The 24,275-nt window shown below is 39.4% G+C and overlaps 1 long non-coding RNA gene across 1 annotated transcript in view; it reads right to left on the bottom strand.

Annotated features, from left to right (window-relative positions):
- The window catches only part of LOC144588482 (uncharacterized), a 41,129-nt gene that overhangs the window by 5,089 nt on the left and 11,765 nt on the right, over positions 1-24,275 (bottom strand). The window contains exon 3 of the long non-coding RNA XR_013544069.1: positions 14,482-14,659. This is a non-coding gene — a long non-coding RNA (uncharacterized LOC144588482). The remainder of the gene's footprint in view (positions 1-14,481; positions 14,660-24,275) is intronic.

Below are 24,275 nucleotides of genomic sequence, written 5' to 3'. Positions count from 1 at the left end.
CTGAGCTATCCAGCCAACTTGAATACAATATATACAGATTTTTTTAAAAAAGAAAAGCTAGACAGTTACTGTTTGTAGCCTCATAACCTGAACTACATTATAACCCAAAGAAAAATGGATGGGAAGGTAGGGTGGAGGATAAGCAAGCCAGGACACCAGCCTGTGACACTGCAAAGCTCTTTAAAGTTTGTGTTCAACTGTATCTGTCCATTGGTGGAATGGCTTTGCTGGTGTTCACTGCTTTAAAAAGAAAGCAAGATTTCTTTGCTGGGGTAGCTCAAATCAGAAAACTCCATTTCAGAAACTTCTTCTAGCTTTATTTGGGAAATTCCTTTTAAAAACGAAATGAGACATTGATGCTGTATGTGTAACTGAGCAGTGCTGGAATTCTGCTCTGAATCCCAAATCTCCTCTGTACTACTGCTTAGGTGTGGAGGCCTTCAGTATGGCATTATGCTCATGTGTCTGCTTGTCAGAGAGCCATCTTGGTTGACACTGTTTCTACAGGACAATAACTCTGCCTCCTCTTTCCAGCCTTTAGTGTAGTAGGGAGATACACCTGTGCAGGTTTGTGCAAGTTTTAATCCCATGGTTTTAATGTTCTTAATACTTAAACATTTCAATTTTGTGTTTTAAATGGTTTGATTTTAAAATTTTTAAAATACCTTATGATTTAAAGTTGTTTTATACACCTTTGTAACACTCCCAGATATCCTGTGATATAGAGTGGGGTATAAATGATTTTGATAAATAAAAGAAAATCAATTAAATGTAATTTCTTGTTGGTTGGTTGGTTTGAATGAGAGAGAGAGAGACCCAGCCTTAAATAGCAGTAGTGTCCTTTGATTAACCCTTAAATATGTCGTTTCCCCGTTTCTCCTCAGAAACTGGAGTTTTCTCTAATAGTAGATTCACATGGGAAGCGTTGATAGGCTTGGAGGAAAAACAGACTTGGCTGAAATCAAAGGGAGGGCATGTGAATCTTCAAGGGAATGTGTGTGTGTGTGTGTGTGTGTGTGTGTGTGTGTGTGTGTGTGTGTGTGTGTGTGCCTCGCTTAACTATTTTAATTGGTTCAAAAAAAATCGCTATGTGAAAACATCGTTAAGCGAAACGCCATTTCCCATAGAGATGCACTGAAAACCGGATAATCCGTTCCAATTGGAACGGATTACCGTCCTTAAGCGAAAATCGCCATAGGAAGAAATGTTAAGTGAAACACGGTTCCTCCATTGAAATGCATTGAAGCCTATTTCAATGGGGGAAAAAAATTCACAAAAAATTCAAAAAGACTCAGAACAAAGCCAAATTAAGTTAACGAAGGTTTTATTAGGTGCACTAACGATTCCAAGCATTTTAAACATTTTTAAATATTTTAGAATATTTAAAAAATAGCGAAAACAGGGATGCCAAAAAACGTTAAGCGAAACAAGGGGACCTAAAACCAAAAACGTTAAGCGAAGCATGGTCCCGAAATCGTTAAGTGAAAATTGCCCATAGGGAAAATCGTTAAACGAAGCACAAGATCGCTGTGAAAAAAATCGTTAAGCGAATTTTTCGTTATACAAAGCAATTGTTAAGTGAGGCACCACTGTATACACACACACACACACACACACACACACACACACACACACACATATATATACACATACATACACACACACATACATACACACACACATATATATACACATACATATGCATATGCATATACATATACATATACATACATATATATATACACATACACATACACATACACACACACACACACACACACACACACACACACACAAAGCCGCTCAGAGTGGTATAGATTTACCAGATGAGCGGGATATAAATCAAATAAATAAATAAATAAATAAAAAGAATATGTATGGCAACAGTATGTTGAGTGACAATTAAAGAAGAAATGTAGAGAAAGAGAAAAGTGAAGTACTGGGTGTGGTGGAAAGGAATGTTGGCAGAGTCAAAATTCTTATTGAAACGATCCATTCTGTATCTTGAAGACATTTAACACCCAGTGAATCTTGGCACTGAAATCCACATATTTGCAACGCTTGTGGTATATTTTTGAGAAATAAAATGCACTCAAAATTATCTGTGCATCTAACACCCTTTAAGTACATGGCTAAACACACATACAGTTGAACCAGATGCACTAGTACATTTTATTCAGTGGGGAAAATGAGCACAAAAGTGGTTTAGGCATCTGGCTGCAGAGCCAGACTGGGAGTTCAATTCCCCACTGTGCCTCCTTGACAGGGGCTAGACTTGATGATCCACAGGGTCCCTTTCAGCTCTGCAGTTCTAAGATTGCTAATATATTACAGGAATGTGAGCAGAAAATCTATCTCCATTTTCTCCCTTTCAGGGAGAAACATAAGCTTGGTCTGAACCAAGGATGGGGTGGAAGTGCAGGCAAGAGAAATGGGACCTGGACTCCAGAACTCAGTCCTGCCCCCAAAGATCCATGCCACAAAAGGGCCCATCCTCTCATCTCAGATTTTAGTCTGGAATCTGAGGGGATGGGGTGGTGCTAACTGGGCAATCTTACGAGTTTTCCAGATATGTGTTAGTATACAAGGAAGGGCAAAGGAAGAATCCAGAGAGATATTCAAACCCATAATGTGCAAATGGAAATGGCTTCCTTGCTGATGTAGTGGAACCATGGATCACTGGGTACAGATGTAAAGATATTTTATTGAAAAATGTGCTGACATAATCTACCACCTCTGTTGAGCTTCCTGTTACCTCTGGGCTTAGTTGCATTCATCACAGGTGCTCACAGTAAATGTATTTTCTCAGCAACAATATATTGTTATGAACAATTCTAATTAACTGCATAAAATATTTTGGGAGGCTTGTTTGGGATAATTAAGACCTGTTGGCTTTGCAAATGACCTGTTCCTCATGAAGGGGATAACTGCCAGAATATGTTTGTTTGTTTGGTTTTTTTTGCTCTGGATCAAAATAGCAACATAACTTGCATTATGGTATTTTATCTGGAGGTGTAACTGCAAAGAATGCCACAATGGGTACCTAAATTTCAGAATCTAACACTGTATTGAACATCTTCTCATCTATTCAACTGCAACTTCTCTAAATGTTATTAAACAGCTGGATTGAAAAGATGGCTCCGCCATATTGTTTTAATGGACCCATAAAATAACTGCATGATATGTTGTCCCATATGAGTCTCATCTGTTGGATAAGGATATATTTAGAACACTTTCAGTGGCCATCTGAAAGGTGTCACATTCAGCCAATCTGAAGGGTGCCAATGCTAAGGAAGATGAAGAACAAACTGTCATGGTATGTGTTTTGTTCCAGCATTCATGTACCTCCTCGGTAAGTACAGCTCATTCTTATAAGAGATCCTTTCCACCCTGATCATTGTTACTTTGGATGATTGGCAGGAGAGGTGAAGATGCTTTCTAGCTGCAGACACAAAGGAAGGTTCCCAAAGAAAATAGCTGGTGAGTGATGGCTCAATATTTTCCTTTAGAATACATTTCTGTTCCTACAATGCATGATGCAAGAGCACTTCACCAAGGTCTAAGACTGAGATGGGCAGTTGTGAGAAACCATTGACACAAACATCGCTACCTGTCAATTTAAAAGCAAGGATTTCATGAGGATGAATGTATGCACCTAGAGAGACAAGATCAGTTTTTGGAGATCAGAAAATGCACTTATTGGCACAAAGCCTCCCACGATGCCTCAGCCAAAATGGCCACTGCCACAGCAGCTCATATGTTCTGGGAGATGCCTAGGAAGATGTGTGCCTCAGAAATGCATAATATGTCCAAGAACCGGGGGGGGGGGGAGTACAGTTGGCCAGTTGCAACCCCTCAGGGGGTATGCATGAACCTGTTTAAGGTCAAGAAAGACTTTTTCCCCCTAAAAAGAAAAAAGAGCATTTCAGACTACAAAAACTGTGTCTCCAGCCATGTTAGTGCTGAATTCACATCACCATCTACGTATGTGGGGGGTGGGAGAACAAATGACTGAGTTTTCCACCTGTAGTGGTGGTGATGTGTCAAGAAGGCACAATAGAATTGGGAAGGAAAGAAAAGCACTTCACCCTCTCTATGTTGATTTTTCTCCTATCACTGCCAGTTCACAGAGAGCTAAATAAAAAGGAGGATCACTGCTTTCGGAGAGCATTGTGTGGCAGAAAGGGAAACTCCCTATTCCTTAACACCCTTGGATTTACTCAGGAAATAATCGATTGCCCCCACTTATGTCTGAGCATTCCTTATGCTCCCTGTTCTGAGTCCTCTCAGGGGAAACCTGGGATAGTGTGCCCATTTCTGTTTTTTAACATAAACCATATGCGTTCAAGAAATGCAATTAAATGTGCTCATAAATTGCATAGCTCAATATTTTTCAGTGTATTCGCGAAGGCTTTCACGGCCGGGATCTAATCGTTGTGGGTTTTTCGGGCCCTTTGGCCGTGTTCTGAAGGTTGTTCTTCCTAATGTTTCACCAGTCTCTGTGGCTGGCATCTCGGCCAGTCCGAGGATTAGCCAAAATGCCGGCCACAGAGACTGATGAAATGTTAGGAAGAACAACCTTCAGAACACGGCCAAAGAGCCCAAAAAACCCACAACAACCAAATATTTTTCAGTCGCAAGAATTTAATATCATGCCTAGATAGTTTGAGCTTCACTTACAGCTTTCACTGGTGGGAGTTTCCACTGGTGACAGAAGTAGCCACCAGTTAAGTAACTGCATAGTAATTTTTTGCATAAATAGTTCTGTCTCGCATAATAGACTTTAAAAAATAATAATCAGCTAATAATAACATTAGTGGTCTTGACTGCAGTTACTCAGGAAAAAAAAATTAAAGAAATTAAGTACATTTTTACACTTTTTTTTTCAAAGACAGTACCTGTCCCTATCTATTGTATAACTAGAATCAGCACGTAAATTAAATAATGATGAGCTCCTGTTTCAGCACATACAGAAAACATACCATACACAAACACAAAGCAACACGGAGGGTGGGGGAGAGAACCAGCCAAATTGCTGTAATCTTAGCAGTTGTGTGTAGCAGATGCTTGTACACAACCAGGTTATTCCTTCAGTTTGCAGTTGCCAAATAGCTATTTTGGATCCCATCCTTTTCTGGCATTAAGAGACGATCCAGGGTGGGGTGAATGGGGCTGGGCTAGGACGAAGGACAGAATTACTAAAGCAAAAGTTGTAAACCCACCAGGTGCAAGCAGATATATCTTATTCATGTGTTATCATTTTTTCCTGGGTTGTGGCCAATTTTCTTTCTTATTTTTTCAAGCCATGGTATGACTGTTGCATAATAAGCCTAATAATTCATTCCAGAGCATTTTCTCTTGCTAACCATTCTGCATGTCAAATGTGTTTGGGCGAATCATTCATATGGGAATAGAATAAAGTCAAATGTTTAAATCATGGAATAAGAATTATGAGCAAACCTCTAACTCACTCCCACTTGTAGGAAGACCCTGAGGCTTTCTGTTGGCTTTATATGAATATGACCCAATAATAAAATCAATGTGCAATATCACTCCAAGTCAACTTCCACACGATATGTCCTCAAGGAGCCTCCTTACTGAATGCGCTCTGTGTTGTTGTCACTGGTGTCTACATGTGTCTACTTGTCCACCCCTCCCATTTATTTTGGGTTCAGTCTATAGAGCTGTCCAGAGGGAGCAGCCCAAGGATTAGCCAAAAGACAAGTTCTTGCTTTTAGGTCTTTCCTTTGAGTCCACCCAACCACCATAGCAGGAACTGGCAGCAATGACTGATCTGGCTTTTCTCCTCGAATGTAGAAGGAATTTGGAGGAAGGAAGAAGATTTACAGCAGTCTCCTTCAGTGCTATGTGTGTTTGCCCCAGCAATCTTAGGCTTGTGGCTATGCAAGCCAAAGACAGCCCCATTGTAAACAAGGAGGCTTTTTGCCACTGGATTCCGTCTTCCATGAGCAGAGAGGAAGAGCAGGCAGAATAAACTGTTCTGCACACAGCAGCCTGTTCTTTCCCCTCTCCCCCAACAAAAAAATATCTAAAGCAAAGGTATATTACAGATAGAAGCAAGAGTTCTTGTATGAATTTTTATTTTGTTTTGTTTTCTCTCATTAAACAGTGCATTTACTTTAAAATACTTGTATTTGTCAGATCATAATGGCTCAAACACCAAGAAGAAGCCCACCCCAAAAAATGTATTTCAATGGACTAATGCCTAGGTTCTTAACCTGTGGTCCACGGACCCCCAGGTGACTGTCCACAAAACTTGAACAAATGTTATAATCTCTTGCATTTAAAATACAAAGAATGAATGAGTGAAAGCAAACAAGAAAAGGAAACTTAGAAACAAAATCTTAATTTCCCTTGCTTGTTTGAGTAAAACTTGTTTTTTTCTAACATACTGCCTCCATTAAAAACAAACAAAAGTAAAAAAATTGATTATGAACATTACTGTTCAATAGCAAATATCTGTTTGATATTTCTGCACGTGGTGAGAACATGCAAGTGTATGGCACTAAGGAGCTGAAAGACAGCATGTGAAATTTCTTACTGCTGCACAGTCAGAAGCCACAGGAAGAGAACCTCGCAGTCAGTCAGTGTGAGTGTGAGTGGGTGTTCAGACAGATTTTCTGATGGTATTTCTTCATCGATTTCTTGTAATAAAACTGTTTGGTATTGTGGGTAAACTGACTTTTCACCAGAGCACAGAGTGCTGTCCTCTGAAGATGCCGGCCACAGAGACTGGTGAAACATTAGAAAGAACAACCTTCAGAACACGGCCAAAGAGCCCGAAAAACCCACAACAGCCAATGACTTTTCAATATTGTTGCAGTGAATTTCATAACAATACGTTTTGGCTGAGTCTCAGAATGGATCATTGGCTGAATCTGAAATATAAAAGAACTGATGATATTGTTAGGATGCGTCCTGTTCAAAGCAAAATGAAGCTTTTTCCAGTCGTCTTAAAAATGCCACTGCTACAGCAAGGAATATCTGCTGGTGACTCTGCATGGGAAACTTCAAAATAACATCTGATGCACAAAAAATATCTGAAGTTCAACATCAAAAAAAACTAAGATCATGGCCACTAGTCCCATCACCTCCTGGCAAATAGAAAGGGAAGATATGGAGACAGTGACAGATTTTACTTTCTTGGGCTCCATGATCACTGCATATGGTGACAGCCATGAAATTAAAAGACATCTGCTTCTTGGGAGGAAAGCAATGACAAATCTAGACAGCATCTTAAAAAGCAGAGACATCACCTTGCCAACAAAGGTGTTTTTCCAGTAGCAATGTATGGAAGTGAGAGCTGGACCATAAAGAAAGCTGATCGCTGAAGAATTAATGCTTTTGAATTGTGGTGCTGGAGGAGACTCTTGAGAGTCCCCTGGACTGCAAAGAGAACAAACCTATCCATTTTGAAGGAAATCAACCCTGGGTGCTCACTGGAAGGACAGATACTAAAGCTGAGGCTCCAATACTTTGGCCATCTCATGAGAAGACTCCCTAGAAAAGCCCCTGATATTGGGAAAGTGTGAAGGCAAGAAGAGAAGGGGACAACAGAGGATGAAATGGTTGGACAGTGTCATCAAAGCTACCAACATGAATTTGACCCAACTCCGGGAGGCAGTGGAAGACAGGAGGGCCTGGCGTGCTCTGGTCCATGGGATCATGAAGAGTTGGACACAACGTATTGACTAAACAACAACAACAAGGGTTTTAAATCATGAGTTAGTCTTGGTGGTTTGAGGCAACAAAAGATATTTAAAGGGGGGCCATGAAGAAAATGTTAAGAATCATTGGACTAGCACACAATAGGAATATGAGATTTATTTTTTATTTTTTATTTCATACTCATAAGCAAACACAAGCACATGAATAACATTGTTTTCATTTCACTTTATACATTATGGAATCGCCTTGCGCCCTGAATAAAGCTTTAAAGATGTTTTGAAATAGCATTAAACAATTACTGTAAGCAGAGAACTCTGTTTTAACTCTTTCATTTAAAAAATGCACTAGAAACAAAAACAAGACCTCTGTCTTGTGCTCTCAATAGGGACACACAACCTCATATACCTGAGAAACATACACATTCATATATTTGCCTTTGAAGCACCAGTGTTTTTAAGAATTACCTGATACCTCCTGGAGGAGGGAGCAGCCTGATCATACTAACTTCTAAATCATAAAGGTTATATAGGAACGTTTTGCAATCCTGACCCAGAACACTTAACTGGAGATTTCAGCATAAATCAAATTGCTAAGCGTGTAAACAAAAGATCCCTCTTAATTTATAATAATCCAATAATTGTGGCACATAATGTGAATTATGAGGAAGAAGACCATCTATCAAAAACACAAAATGAAATGTTGCCTTTATGCTTGCAAAAATAATAATGGCATTAAGTATACTACAGTACTCTAATGTAGCAAATGAATATAATATGTTAACACCATACACATATCATTCATAACAACTCTCTAAAAATCAATTGAAGAGCAGAAATTCAGCTGTAATAATATTATTAATGTCATTCTCTTACTGAACACTTTCTCTCACAGTGCTAACAGAAAATGGATGACTATCCAGTCATCACCGAACACTTTTTAAAAAATAATCTCCCTTTCGGAAAAGACAGTTGGTCTTCCATTAGGAAGAACTTCACGAAAAGGGATTGGGAGGCGATATGTTCATTTTATCTCTGTCCACAAAGCAGCACACTCTGTCTCACACAATTCTGAAAAACCAAGCTGACCTTTCACTACATAGAAGGCATAGGCCTACCCACAGGTAATATAGGCTATTTATATGCCGCCCAGAGACCTCTGGGTAGAGTGGGGGGCATATAAATTAAATAAATAAATAAAATAAATAAAGACCCTCAACCAACTGAGAGAGTTGCAACTCAGGTAAACAGTGACCACATTCTTCAAGGAAATAGCACCAAATGATATCAAAAGGTGGAAAGTTGCCTCAGACTGCCACTAGTCCTGGTTCCCCCCACACTATCCTTCCTCTTATGTAAGTACCACAGCATTCTTTAGGACTCACTTTCAAGCAAAGCTGTAAGTTACAGTTTTGGCATCTAGGGCTAGCAGCACCATCTCCCACCCCCACGAGGCTTGGGTGAAAGATTCCCCCAAGGAAAAAGAAATTTAAAAAATACAAAACAATAAAATAAACTTTATGCTCTCAAGAAGAAAAGAAAGGGAATGATGCCCTCTAGATTTTGGTGTCCTGGGGCAAAGCTCTAGTTATCCACCCTGCTCTCAAGTAAGATTTGTTCATGGAATATCTTTATATAATACCATGACTTGTAATGATTCAGAACAAATGAATAACTTTCAGCTATTGGGAAAATGGACTTAAAGCAGTATATCTGCAGTTGGACTTACCAAGTAACTCCAAATAAGCTGAAGTCAACAATCTTTCTTGGCTAATCTCCGGACACTTGCCATAAAGCAAAATGATTGGTACCAGTAAGGCATGCCTCAAATGTCTTTCAATTAACTTTCTGTGCTTCCACATTTTGCTCAGATATGGCATGGAGTTCCACCTAATGTTTCCCACAGCTTATTTTCACCTCACTGTGTCAAGTTTTCTTACTTACCTTCAATGGAAAGACCTGTCACATACTTAAGTAAGCCACTGTTTTGACCACAATATATGAATTAGATCTCTAATTTCCTTTCTCCTAATCCTGTATTTTATTTTATTTTTTTAGTTTTCTATGATCCATGGAAAGAACAAAACGAGCCCAAATCCAGTGTTTACTGTGTTTGTTTTTCCCTGCTTTAATTTGAAGTTCTCAGCAATCAGGATATTCTCATTCTTCTCTTTAACCACATATGCACTGCAGTTGTAAAAATACACTCTGTGGGTTAATGCCAACCCAACCCAACTTAGAACAAACACAACTGTAATCATATATGGCATGTATTATTTTTGATCATTTTTCTGATCCTTTTTCTGTTTTTATTTCTTTTTTACAGTATGCAATATTTTATATTTCATTTCCCCTTTTCCCCTCTCATATATATCACTGTTCTCTTATTCTTCAGTTGCTTTAACATGTTATCTCTCGCACTTAAGATTTCTTCCAAATGTTTCCGCAAAATCTACTACTTCCATGAAAACTCTTAGTACCTGCAGAATCCTGTTAAGTACATGTGAGTAAAATGTATGTGCATGTATTCTACTGCTTCCTGTTGCCTCTGTCATCATTCCTTTCCGCTGGGAGAAAAAAAAATACAAGTCCAAGATTAAGACACCTTGTTAAATTATTCAGAGGATTCTATCCAACAGTATGTTCACACACATATACAACCCATACAAGAGATTGCAGTATAAAGAAGTTTGTACGAATTGTGCCACAGTTTGTGCAAGCAGGACCAAAGCACTGCATTTGAGGCTTGTAATGAACATGTAGACTGCAGAAACTTGTTGCAAGCAAATTGCACTGGGTTCAGTCCAGGAACAATAAAAGTATTACCTCTCACCCCTTCTGTACACTGAAGCTGAATCTTCATTTGAATAATGCTCCTTCAACCTTAGCTTCCTTTTATTCATACAAAGGTGCCACAAGGATATTTACAGGGATAAAGTGCTTTGTAGTCTCTGCTTAGTCTTACATCTTCCTAAGAAAACTACCTAACTACTTCCACTTAAAGTCTTTCTGCATCATTCTCCAGTTCACTAACAGAAGGATTTCTTTTAACATTTTAATCGGTGCTTGCAGCCAACAGCCGTCTCATTTTATTTCTCACGTCTCCTCTTCCTCCTCTTTTATGCATAAACCTTCACACGGGGCTTTTTTTCTCAACAACATTTCACATAAATGCATTATAACTTAGTACATATACATTAGTTTTTTCCTTTTGGTCTTTCTCTCACTCCGCCCACCCCCTCTTATTTAATGAAGTTCTAATTACTGGCCACAATCCAGGACTGCGATCAAACACATCGCACACTCTGTTTTTCCTCCCTAATGTGGAGGAAAAGATGATGGACTGGGAAAGCCTAGGGATAGGAGAAATCAAGCATACTGCTTTCTCTTGGCTGGCTAGAAGGCAGATCGAACTGCAGGTGTGTGACCTGCACACATTCCTGCTTCCCCATCTGAGTGGCACAATCACACATTATAAGCCTTTTCCTTCCCCTGCTATGGATAATACGATTATATACAGGATGCAGTCACATGCAGCTTCAAGAAAGCCAGATAACCTCTTTTCCTATAGGGACCCCAGAGAGGAAACAACAACAATGAGGAATGTAGAACCTTAAAGACTAACACATGTTGAACAGCACATGCCTTTGTGGAGTCTATATGCTGTGGGCTAAGGCGTCAAAGCTTTCAGATAATCACTGCTTCCATTTTTCTTTGTGTCACCCAGTGCAGTGCATGGTTCTCTGTTTATGCATTCTAGACCATTTTCATTTCTCCGTAGGAATAACACAAGCACATGATGCATATTATATCATTGCCGCAGGAGAATAAAATGTTACACAGGCCTAGGATGCTGACATGGGCCAGAACTTCAGAAAGCTCCTCCATGACCTCTGGAGTTTTCTACCTGATCTAGAGGTTTCCAATTGTAAGCGTCATCTGTGAAAAATGTATGGTCTATATGATGTGGTCTTATACCCTCTGTGTGGGCACTCTTGAGCGTATACAGCTGTGGTTCAACCAGGTAAGGGATACAGGAAAAGCCAGTCTATGAGACAGGCCGGGAAGACACACACTGTGCCTTACCCCCTATTGTATATAAGTAGTACGCAAGACATGAAGCAGCAGTCTACCCATCTAATGTACCATATTTGCTGGCGTATAAGACGACTGGGCATATAAGATGACCCCCCCCCAACATTTCCATTCAAAATATAGTTTGTTATATACTCGCCGTATAAGACTACCCCCTCTTCCGCACACCTTCCACACACCAAATAAAAGGTGCTATTCATTGCCACCATTGTACGGCAGCAGCACGACCGCAGTGCCTCCGACCCGCCCCTGCATCTCCCTGTGACTGGCACTAGTGCGCATGTGTGAGCTCTGCGTAGACAAGGGGCGGGCCGGAGCACCGCTGCTTCCCGCCAAGCAGAATGGACCGGTCACGTTGAAAAGGCTGGCACCCCTGTCTCGCTGCTGATGCTCGCCACAGCTGTGCAGAATACCGCGGGATACTGGACGGTATGTAGAATGAGGTGGGCAGGCATCAGGAGGCTACTATGGGCACCGGGCAAGCATCGGAAGGCCACTATGGGCAGCTATGTCTATCCCAACTGAAGTGCACCCGGCGTATAAGACGACCCCCCCACTTGGAGGCATGTTTTTCAGGGCAAAAAAGTAGTCTTATACACCAGCAAATGTAGTAAATGTCAAAGCTGTGACTGAATAAATCAAAGATAGCAGCTTGTTGCAGATATCCTGGGTCCTCTTTAACATTCTCCTTCAAATGAATGCATATCTGAGCTGTTTAAATACTAGGGACGAACAAATAGTTTCATATTTAGTCCACTGCAATTTCACATAGATTTAGTCACAAATCTGTTTGCTGCAGTTTTGTGGGGGGTTGAGTGGTGGAGTTTCTCTTTTAAATGGTGGGATGAGATGGCTTTCCCTGTTAGTCATTAATTCATCAATCTGTGACTTGGAAAAAAAATGCAATTTTAAAAACACATCTTTCCATATCATATGCAGTTGGGTTGTAAACTGGTTTAAAATATGTGCATGGTTTATATGTAATTGTCCCTGACAGACACATTTTTCTATGCCATTTTGGAGCTACGAACTGCCTCACAAAATGCAGAGACATACTAAGGATTTGAATTCCACAGCTTTTTGCTCTTGGTAAAGAACCTCCCTCACTTCTCCTTGCAGTAACTTTTCTCTGTGACAGATGTTCCTCTCTTTCTCCTCAGAAATCTCACAGGGTTTCTATGAAGGTTCGTAGTATTTCTTTTTTTTCCCTTGAAGAAAACCCAAGTTCCACAAGATTATTATAACTCCTGCACAAGATGGCATCTGTCCTGGGCAGAATCCACCAGGCATAAGCTACACAGAATTTGGCAGTTTCTCATGCAGAACAACAGATCCCTGGCCTATACAACCAAAGGATAACTGTGTCCACAAATCCTGAAAATTAGTATGTGAAGAGCAATATCCCCCTCATTTTGAGTGATGCTACACCCCTCATGCTGTGTGGGTCCACTGCTTTGTTATCTTCACGATAACTTCTCAGTAACAATCCCATACCAAAGTCTTCCCCCTTCATTTCAGTGGTCTGGACATTTCCATGCACATAAAGCAATGTGGGTACGGAGCTACTGCAGGACTTCTGAATTTTCCACATGTTTGCATGCAACAATGCAATTTTTATTCTCTCCTGGCAAAACATGGGAGTGAAATAAATTCTCAAGCTGCCACATACTTAATTTAATTTTATAATCTCCATTTGGAACAGTCTAACAAACTCACTTAATCATGCTCATTTTTCACATGCTGGCATGTCCTCAGTTTCAGACAAAACTAATGGGCAATGGAAACCGACGTGCCCAGATCAGATCTTGAAAGAATAATATCATTAGGGAACACAATGAAGAAATGCAAACTTCATAAATACTGCTTACAAAATTAATGGAGAGTGCCACATTTACTTCATTAGAATAATCAATTCCAACTCCTGGAAGATATTATTTCTGTTTTATGCTATGCATTCAACGTCATTTACATTTCATTGTAATGCTAAATATACTCCCAGTGTAAGCTGATATAAAGACACAGGGGCACCATTCAGCAGCTTCCACAAAGTTGTTCCTTCATTTCAGCTAATAACAGTTGCTCTTAATTTACTTAAAGCAAACATTCCTCATTTGGGTTACATTGGGTATATGCAGAACAATTTGCTGGCCTAATGCTTAGTGACAATATTAAACAGATCCGACAGTTAGCTCCGCCAAAAATTTCAAGGGCTGCAGGAAAAAAGTAGGTCAAATTTTAACAGTGACATTGAACTTTTCAACTGGGAATAATTAGGTTTTATATCCAGTGTTCACTGACCTAGTCTGAAATGTAATAGAATTTAAAAAGAGAGAGAGGGGAGGAGAGTTGGCTTTATTTGTCATTACTTGAGAGCTGTTTTCACCGTCCTCTTTTTTATTGCATATATCTTAAGAATCTGTTAATTGTTAACGTGCTCAGAGGGAAACGGCTTGCAGGTCCTTGTGGCTATTTAGCATGTCATACAGTATCATAGGCTGTGATAGTATCATTTGGGAACAAGGATGCTGTCTTTCTCCTTACACCCTCCAAATCTGGTACTCCATTATTGTTGTGGTCTCACTGTTACCTGTTAAATGCAGTATATGAAAATATAAGATTTGTAACTTTGACCTTTGCCAGTACTTCATGACTGGATTCTTACTTCAGGAACTGATGTGCAAATGAGAACTTAGCTACTCACTTTTTTGCTCTTCTCCAAACCTTGCAGTGCAGCCAGTCCTCTGTAATGTCATTGTATCTGGATATACTGAAATTTGAGCTTGGGAGATGTTCTTTTCTTTTCTTTTCTTCTTTTTTTTAAAAGTGTACAATTCCCGGTACTCATATTGGCCAAGGGAGTCTGGGCGTTTTAGCAAAATCTATATATATAGAGAGAAAATGCACACGTAAAATTTCCGGAAAGAAAATACCTAGTGAAATGCTGTTTTGAAATTATGATGATGGTTTTTTAGCAGGATTAACGAAGGAAAAGAGTGGAACGGGTTTTGTTATGGATAAAAGCCCACTAGTCTATAATAGACCCTTCTCGATTCATCGATATCCCAAGCATAAAACTATTGTGTTCCAAAGATGGCGCGTGAAATGTGTCCACTCTCATAGCACCTCTGGGTTGTTTAAAAGCTTTCCCTTTCATCTGAAGGCAAACAGCTAATGCAAGGGATACAATAGAATCCACTTGTGTTCCTTTTCGGTCACACAACAAGGCATCGCCTCCCTCCCCCCCTTTTTTTTTTACTATTTTCCCAAGCCCCATTAGGTACTATTCAGCCTGCTCTAGGCCTCGATTTGAAATTATTTGCCTCCCCACAATGAATCTTAAATCTTTTATTTACAAGCACGGCCAATATGATAAAACAGTGTGCCATCTGCTTCAGCCATGGGTTCACCCTTGTGGGGGTTTGTAGAGGAGAAGCAGGCTGCTGCCTCATGACAACGGATATTTATTATGTTGCTATATTTTAATTTGTTTTCTGAGTGCCGTCGCCACTGGGGGGGTTGGGTTTGTTTGGGTTTTTTTCTTTCTTTCTTTGATAAGAGATTTGTCTGCTGGGGAGGCTGAGTGTTTTTACGTTTCCGCTTCATGTAGGTAAGCCACCCAGAGTAGTGGCATGGGTGGGACAAGAGTCTAATAAATAAATAAATGGGCACGATAATAGTCTAATAAATAAAAAACAAAACAAAACAAATAAAATAGACCCCTCTTTTGTCTTCTAAAATTAGCTCCTTGGACAAGGGCATACAGTCCAATGACAGATACCATCATTCATCCCTAAGTGGTCACAGGGACCATTATTTTGCTGTGTGTGCACAACATCTACAAGACAGGCCTTGCTCCAGGCATGCAGCAATTGATAATAACACAAAGATGTAAAGAGAGCAGGATACAGGCTTGAAGTCTAGTCCACAACAGACAATTTGAAGAGGGTTCAACGTCATCCCTCCCAGTCAAGAAATATGTGGCAGCCCAGGATGTTTTCTGTCTGTCATTCCCTCTCAAGCTTCTCTCTTCCTTTGCCAGTGAATTCATGCTGAGTTCATCCTTCTTAGTTCCCCCTTTGCCTTTGATGGCTCTGGGGGCCACAGCCATCCACTCACTCTTAAGAGAAGCAGTCAGCTTTTTCTAACCCCCTAGTAGCACTTTTGATCCTTTGGATATATTATCTCTTGACTTCTTTTCACCAATGATGAATGAATGTGGGATGCTCTCTCCTTGCCTGGGTGTCTGAGAAGATGAGAGGACAAGATAAAGGGTGACTGCCTGGAAAGGATCACTGGCTGTCTCTATATTTCCCACCGCCCTTTTCTTTTTCATGTCGACTATGCAACAGGATTTCAGGCATTGTTTCCAAGTCCACATCAGCAGACTTCCTCTGTTGCTCACCCCTTTGGTTACCCCAGGTTGGTTCCATGCCAGTTCAGTGCAGATTACTTTTTAATAGGAATGTATCTGTTTATATTTCTTATTTATACATTTGTTTCTTTGACATTTGAGTTATATCTGCCCTCCCCCCCCCGTGGGACCCATAGCATCTTACAAAATAATATTCCAAATATATATTCATTTGTTTTCAAGTGAATCTATTAATGGATGCATGCCCCCACTAATTTTAAGTATGACTGTGAACATTTAAGAAACATACATGGCATTTTTGGTAGTTTTTGAAAATTGTACTGTATGTGGGTTTTTTTTTTCTTTCTTTTACAAAATGTATCATAAGCCCCCATATGTGCAGGCTGTTAATCACAAGCTTTGTCTCATTCCATCTTCAGGTACCGAACTAGGTAAGTCCCTTTTTCAAAAGCTTGGTAAAGAGAATTTCACGTAAAAGCTTGAGATGAGCCAGTGTACCAAACTGGTGAGCTGCATTCAAGCTGATGAGTTATCACTATGTGGTTTATAATGCCCTTTTTGTTGCAGAGGCTCACTTATGAATTCTGCTCCCTTTTATTGGTTGAAATCCACATGCACAACCGGCATGATGTCAGCAGAAGTGCCAACTTGCCACTGATTAAAAGTTTGCTGTGGCGATGTCAGGGTGCATGTGGTCTCGTTTGCTTGTGTACGAGCATCTGCACCACAAAATTGCCTTTAGTAAGTGGCACTTTACTGTGGATGCTATCATCTCCCTGAACTGCTGGATGATTAGGCATCTGGTTGCAGAGTTAGCACAGGGGCTGGGCTCAGTGGTGCACAGGATCCCTTCCAGCTCTGCATTTCTAAGATTAATATTATATAGACACAGAGCTAAGAGAATTTAAGGTATAGTTTCCTCAACTTAACCTTAAAAACTCTTGATTAATGTGGGACCAAATAGTTTCTTATTCTTTTTTTAAAAAGACTTTAGAAATTAACGACTTTGCTTTGTTCCTTAAAAAACTTACTGTTGAGTTTGGTTGAGTTGTTGTTTTGCTACATTACAGGTAAAAGGTATTCTAGTTTACTCATTTATTCCTGCTGTACATTTTTAACTGTCTTTTAATGAAATGAAATAAGCAGTGATGCTAACAAGGTATATGACCAACAGTGCACTCATAAAGTATGAAACATACTTGTAATACTATAATGGAATAATAGACCTCAGAACAATCAGACATATAATTTAATGAGGTCCATTTCACTAAGTTAAACAAACTGTCACATTGAGATTATGGGCTAAGAGGATTGGTTTTCTAAGTGAGGAAATGGTTGTGCAATTACATCAACAAATGCACAGCTACAATGCTGCCCACTTTTCTTTTTCAAATCTTTCAGGAGCTCAAGTATCCCATCTCACAAGAGAGCATTCCTGTCTATGTGGAATAATCTCCTGTCCCATTCAGATAACTTGAAAGGTCTCATTTGGGATGAGGTGGAGTTCCTCTCTTTTGTGACTACAAAAGTAACTTCAAGATTTTGACATGCAGTCCTGGATGTGTGGTGTCACCTCCCAAACAAGAGCAGAATGAAAAGAGAAAAAAGGGTTCTCTTCCATCTGTATATCAAGGAATCCACACTTAATCTATCCTTCTGGATAGGAATGTGAAAATATTAATCCCGATTTCATAGCATTTCTCCAACCCACTGACAGCCTTGACTCAGATCAAGTTGTAAGACATAATTTACGTTTCTCACAATGAAATCAATAATGTTTCTTTCCGTCCTTTTTTTCTTTTAAAAAGAGGTATACATGTATATGTATAGTGTTCACATTTTGTATGGTTCCCCCCATTTGCAAAAGTGTGCTTGCTTGTATTTTTTAAATGTACACACGTTTATCCATTATATGGTTATTGTAAATAATTAATTCATCAAAAATATACCACAAACCAAAGGAGTGAATTTATAGGGCACATTGTGCTTTTTCTCACAAGAAGCCGGAGAAGGTGTGAAGCTGGTTCCTTAATCAAGCATCTTAGACCTAATGAAATTATCATACTTCAAGATGATATCCTTGCACTGACAGGTTGAAGGTGAGACACAACAGTGCTCTACAGTCCTTCCCACTCGATGCAATATGAACAAGTGATGTATCCAACAAAATGGCTTAAATTTAATATATTTTAATATTGAGACACTTCACCTCTTCTTGCAGGAGAGAAATGAGTTCCAGCCTATGACTAGGGAGTTGCTGGTCCTCAAAAAAGTGCCCCTAAAGAGAAGAAACCATAACTCAGTGACTGAGTGCCTGCTTTGTATGCAGATGATCCCATGTTGAATCCATAGTGATGAGGAAGACCTAGCTAGACAATATTGAGCTACATCGACAAATAGAAAAATATTCTTCATAACTGAAGAATGGGAGAAGGCACATCTCATCAGTAATCTTGTGTAGAAAACAAAAGCCATGAGTGTGTCCACAGAATATCTTAAGAACATAAGAAGAGCCATGTTGGATCATACCAAAACCTACACCGACCAGTATTCTGTTCACAGGAACCAAACAATTGCCTAAGAGAAACTCACAAACAAGGCATGAGTGTGAGAGCAACTTCTCATGTCCACTTCCCAGCAACTGATACTGGAAGGCAGATGGACACAATGCTGGGGATGACATATGTTCATCCTCTCTAGTAGCCACTGATGATCCTCACCCTAAAGCCATCCAAATTGGCAACCATCACTATATCCCATGCCAATGAATTTCACAGTTTTACTATGCACTGTAGAAAGAATTCTTGCTCTTTATTTCTTCTGAATCTCCCACCTTACAGTTTCAGTGGATGGCTGGAGGTTCTAGTATTGTTAGAGAGGAAGGAGATCTTTTCCCTCTCTGCTTTCTCCATTTCTCTTAATTGTACCTAAAAGCTGAATAGTCTCAAATAGAGATGGGCAGAAGTCAAAAAAATAGTGATTCATCATTATCTGGAATTCATCAAGGTCAACAAATCATGAATATATGATTTTTTTTCTGATGAATTAATTCAGCAATTAACCTTGACTTTAAAACCCTATAAAACAATCCCCAGGCACTTAGAGTCACCAAAATTGCAGAGAATCGTCCACTGACTCTCTTCTAGAAGCGCTGCAGGTTTGGTGAAGTTTGGGTTTTGGACATCTGAGTTATGCACTCACGAAAACGGACCCACTAGTAAACTTCTCCCCAGACACCTAGAGATACCAAAAATGCCGAGAGACATCTCCTGACCCTTCTCTACAATTCCTCCAAGTTTGGTGAAGATTGGGTTTCAAACATCCAAGTTATACACCTACAAAGTGGGTCCTCTCAAGAAAGTGACCTTTAGCAGCTGGCTTGGGAAACACTCAATCTTCACAAAACTTGGAGGAATTGTAGAGGAGCATCAGGGGAAGCTTCTCTTTGATTTTGGTGTCTCTAGGTGCTGGGGGGGGGTCTTTGTGGGTGTATGACTTTGACATTCAGAACCCAAACTTCCAGGACTTGTAGAGAAGAATCAGGAAAAGCTTCCCTGCAATTTTTATCTCCCTAGGTGCCTGGGGGGCATTTTATAGTCCAATGAATCAACAATTGAAAAGCACTAAAAATTCATCAATTCAAATTCATTGGAGGGCATCGCTTCTGATGAATATGAATCAAAAAATAAGCAATTTTTGATGAATTTTGCAATTCTTTTTAAAATCTATGCCCATCTCTAGTCTCAAATGCTACAACCTTTCTTTATAAGACAATCACTCCAGCCCCATAATCAGTTTGGTTGCCTTTTTTCTATACTTTTTCTATCTCTACAGTATCCCTTTCCAGGTTTGGTGACCAAAACTATACAAAGTATTTCAGATGTGACTGCATTATAGGTTTATATAAGGGCAGTATGGTCTTAGCCATTTTCTTTTCAGTTCCTTTTCTCATTATACTTAACACCGAAACTCAGCCACCACCATCATGCCTGGCAACCACATACGGGCTCGATCCATACATTCAGCTATTCATTACAACCCGGGATCTCTTTCTAGGTGATTTAATACTAGCTCAGTAATGTGTACTTGAAGCTGGGATTCATTGGTCCCAAGAAGCATTATTTTACACTTGCTTACTTGTTTTGGAGATTCTGTGAGACTGCAAGTATTGCTGTGTGTCTGGGTGGATTTTTCTTTTAAATTTCCTTGTGGGTTTCCTCAGATTTCCTCACACTTACGACAGCAGTATTGACTGAATATCATTGGAAGCAGACACCCCAAACGTGAAGGATTTGTCAAAACATTTTTGTCAGTTATGATAAATGGCAATGATTTAATATCAGTTTTTTAAATTTGGCTGTACACCCAACAAAATGTTTCCAAAAAGGTTTCAAACGTTCAATTTGTCCAGTTCCAGACCTGCTCATTTTTATTTTTTATTTTTTTAAAAAGGTTTTGCGTATAAGCTACTGTTATCAGATGTGGATGAAATGAACAATACGCAGGTCCAGACAAACCACCCCCACACGCTTGCTGAGGAAAATGTAGATTGCCACTGGCACGTAGTGAACTTTATTTGCCCTTAAATTTAAAAAAAAAATAAAAAGGGAAAGCACACAATAAAAAGCAATGCGAATTTTTATCATCTAACTATATACCGGAATAGGTCAACCATTCAGTAACAGTAGGACAAAAGATTTAAAATACAAAATATTGCTTTCATAGCATGATTAATTGGGTTGACCCTTGGTGCCATGTAGGTGCCATGAAGAAACACAATAACTGTATTTATCAGTGCTGAATGAAAATGTTATAGGTAGAGTGAACAAAAAAACAAGTGTCTGATTTTTTTAGTCACATCTTAATATATTTGAAGAAACCTTCAGTGAAAAGAAACGCTACCCCCCCCCAGACACACACCAGTGTCATCTGTCAAAAAGCATTTATGTCAGTATTAACGGATGCCACATTGTTGACACTGCAGTGTTATAGTCTGTGTTATTCCAGGGACCACATGATCAAAAACAACTTGGAGCATGAACTCACCCCAGGAATTTGCTGCTGCCTCTGGCAGAAGCCTTTAAATTAATCATTAAGGCTCCCTCCTTTTCAAAGCAAAGGCCATAGACTTACAGTAAGTAAAACTTCTCAAGACTTTGGGAGCCTACCTTAAGGGTTCTTATCAAACTTGTCATCAACAGGCCCTGATACTTGCTCTCAGAAGATATTTATTTATTTTCTTAATTTACTGTGTAGCCTGCCTTTTTCTAAAGTAAAGGGACATAAGGCAGCGTACAACTACTTTATCTATCTATCTATCTATCTATCTATCTATCTATCTATCTATCTATCTATCTATCTATCTATCTATCTATCTATCTATCTATCTATCTATCTATCATAATAATAATAATAATAATAATAATAATAATAATAATAATAATAATAATAATAATAATAATAATAAATTAACACATTAACATTAAAATATGCTTAAACCAATAGAATATTTAAAACATTAATTAAAGCAAGTTAAAACATCTAACAAAAATATGCTATATCCTGCAGGATCATTTAGAGGTTAAAAGCCGATTTATAAAGTCCAGTGGAAGAATTGTAAGGAAAGAGCCAACCTAGCCTTTTGAGGCAAGGAATTCCATAAGCTAGAAGCCACCAAAATTGCTTCCTCTTGAGTCCTCCTCACCAAATATGCCTGGGATGGCTGTGGAACAATGAGAAGTCTTTCCCTCAAAGATGTGAAAGACCAGAGACGTTTATGTGGGGAGACACAGGGCTTGCTTGCATTTACATTAGAGACAGGATTTGGAGCACATCTAGCAAGTTTTAACCTTTTAACATGATGTACAAAATAACTCAGGGTTTTCCTCCTTGGACTCATGTTTTTCTGTTCGGGAGGGTGTTATGTTCACTCTTCCACCAGTGGCCATTTATTTAACTCAGTTAAAACCCATGGCTTTATGTATTTGACTTGCTCAATGTTCACTCCCCTGTCACAAGAAATTGCTCCTAATTTCTACGTTGCTGTGCTAGTTCTGCCAGTGTGTGTCTGTATCTGTGTCTTTCTCTGTGTGTATTTAAAGATATTCTTTGTGTGAATGTAGAGCACCTCCATCACTGCATGAATCCATTAGATTAACCACTATGTCTTACCATTCTCTCCTGTTACACAACTGTGCCCCCAGCCAAAATTAGTTTGAGGTCTGATCTTGCTGTTTTGACTTCTTACACTGCCAAGCCATGCTGGGCCAGGATGGATCAGAAAGTCCCTTTCATTCTATGGGATTTCACAAGGCAAGAAAATTATTAGCATTGCTCAATTTCAGAAATCTGCCTTTAGGGTTGGGGAAAAAAGCAGCTGGAGCACATGTTTTTTCCAACCGTGATAAAAATCTGAGGTTTTGATAGTTACAGTAACTCTTTCTCTAATTAAAGTCAATGTTATCAGCATCGTATCAATGTTGTAACAAAAATCCTGGCACGGACATAACAACTGTTTCCAAGAAACTTTTTTTAAAAGGTGGCTGGGGGCTTTTTTTTATTTTACCTCTCCTGAAGGATTCTCTCATGGGAGAAAACACAATGAGAAAAATGCAGATGCTCCCTGCTTACGGGATTAAGGAGAAATGTAACAATCCTGGACCTTTAAACACATAATAGCCATGTCTACTAAAAACTCAATCATATCAGATTGCACTGTCTGTTGACTAGATGAGAATTTTCTACTCGACTGAACCAAAGCATTACACTTTCATTAGCTCACATTCTCTGCCATGACACTCGTGCCCTCTCATCAGATCGAAAGCTGAGCTGATTGGTGCTGACAGGAAGAGGCAGATAAAAGGAAACTGATGAAAGCGCTAAATGTTTGCCTTGTGGATAAACATGCTGTGCAGCTCCGCTGACCACTGGTGTCTCTTCTCTTTGAACAAAGAGGAATGGGCGTGTCTACTTTGGAGACCCCCAGTTTTTCCACACAGCAGTGGTTAACACTGTGACCAAACTATGTTATCTCAAAATATACCTCTCAGGAGAATGAAAGGGTTGTCTCATCTCTGAAAGACAAATGGTAGCTTCTGTGAGGGGCAGAACGGCCAGACAATTTTGTAAAGGAAGAATGAAAAGTATAAACATACAGTGCCAGCAGCTCTTCCTTTCAAACCCTTGCCCCCAAATTACTACATGGCATTTAACCTAACAGTGCCCAAACAAGTGGATCATCCATTTTTCTTGTGATGGAATATTTTAGTTATCATCTGGCCTCCTCCTACATGCTTTTGAATGGGTATGCAAAAAAAAAATGGACAATAACTCTTGGAAGACCTGGGGTTTTAGCATAAATGGAGAGCAAAAAGAGTGGGAGAAATGGAGGGAGAAAGGGAAAGAGGCAGAAAGAGAGGGAGACAAGAGGGAAAAACGTGTGACAATGGAGATCATGGCATTTATATTTCTCTACTACTTTCCTGACAGGAAAAAAGCTGTCAGGAAAGCAATTGCTTCCTTTGAAAGGCAGTTCTGTGGGAGAGCTTTGCAGATATCCCGGACTGCCAGAAAGACAAACAAGTGCGTTCTAGACCACATCAAGTCTGAATTATTTCTGAAGCCAAAAATGTTGAAACTGAGGCTGCCCCACTTTGGGCACACCATGAGAAAGCACAATCCTCTGGAAAAGATAATAATGCTAGGAAAGGTGAAAGGCAGCAATAAAAGAGAAAAAACATAATATGGACTGACTCCCTAATAGAAGCCACAGGCTTGAGGTTACAAGAGATGAACAAGCCTGTTGAGGACATGATATTTTGGAGGTCACTCATTCATGGGGTTGCCATAAGTTGGAGGCAACATGACAACACATAACATCATCAACAACATGGTACAATATGATATGGTGAAACTGGTGCAGGGAGTTTTAAGATCTAATTACTCTTGATACCTTTTTAACCATGTTTGCTTAATGCAAAAATCAGCACCTGAAAAATTCAGTTAAAACAAAATATATGATAAGTTTGGGTGCATTGAACTAATAAAGGCTGTATGTTTTATTCAAATTCTGACATAGTAATTAAATATGTCATTAAAAACATAACACCCACCATTACCCTTCC

The sequence above is a fragment of the Pogona vitticeps genome, chromosome 3 (genome assembly GCF_051106095.1).
Source record: "Pogona vitticeps strain Pit_001003342236 chromosome 3, PviZW2.1, whole genome shotgun sequence".
Classification (NCBI taxonomy): domain Eukaryota; kingdom Metazoa; phylum Chordata; class Lepidosauria; order Squamata; family Agamidae; genus Pogona; species Pogona vitticeps.
This window is presented reverse-complemented; position numbering and strand designations above follow the sequence as displayed.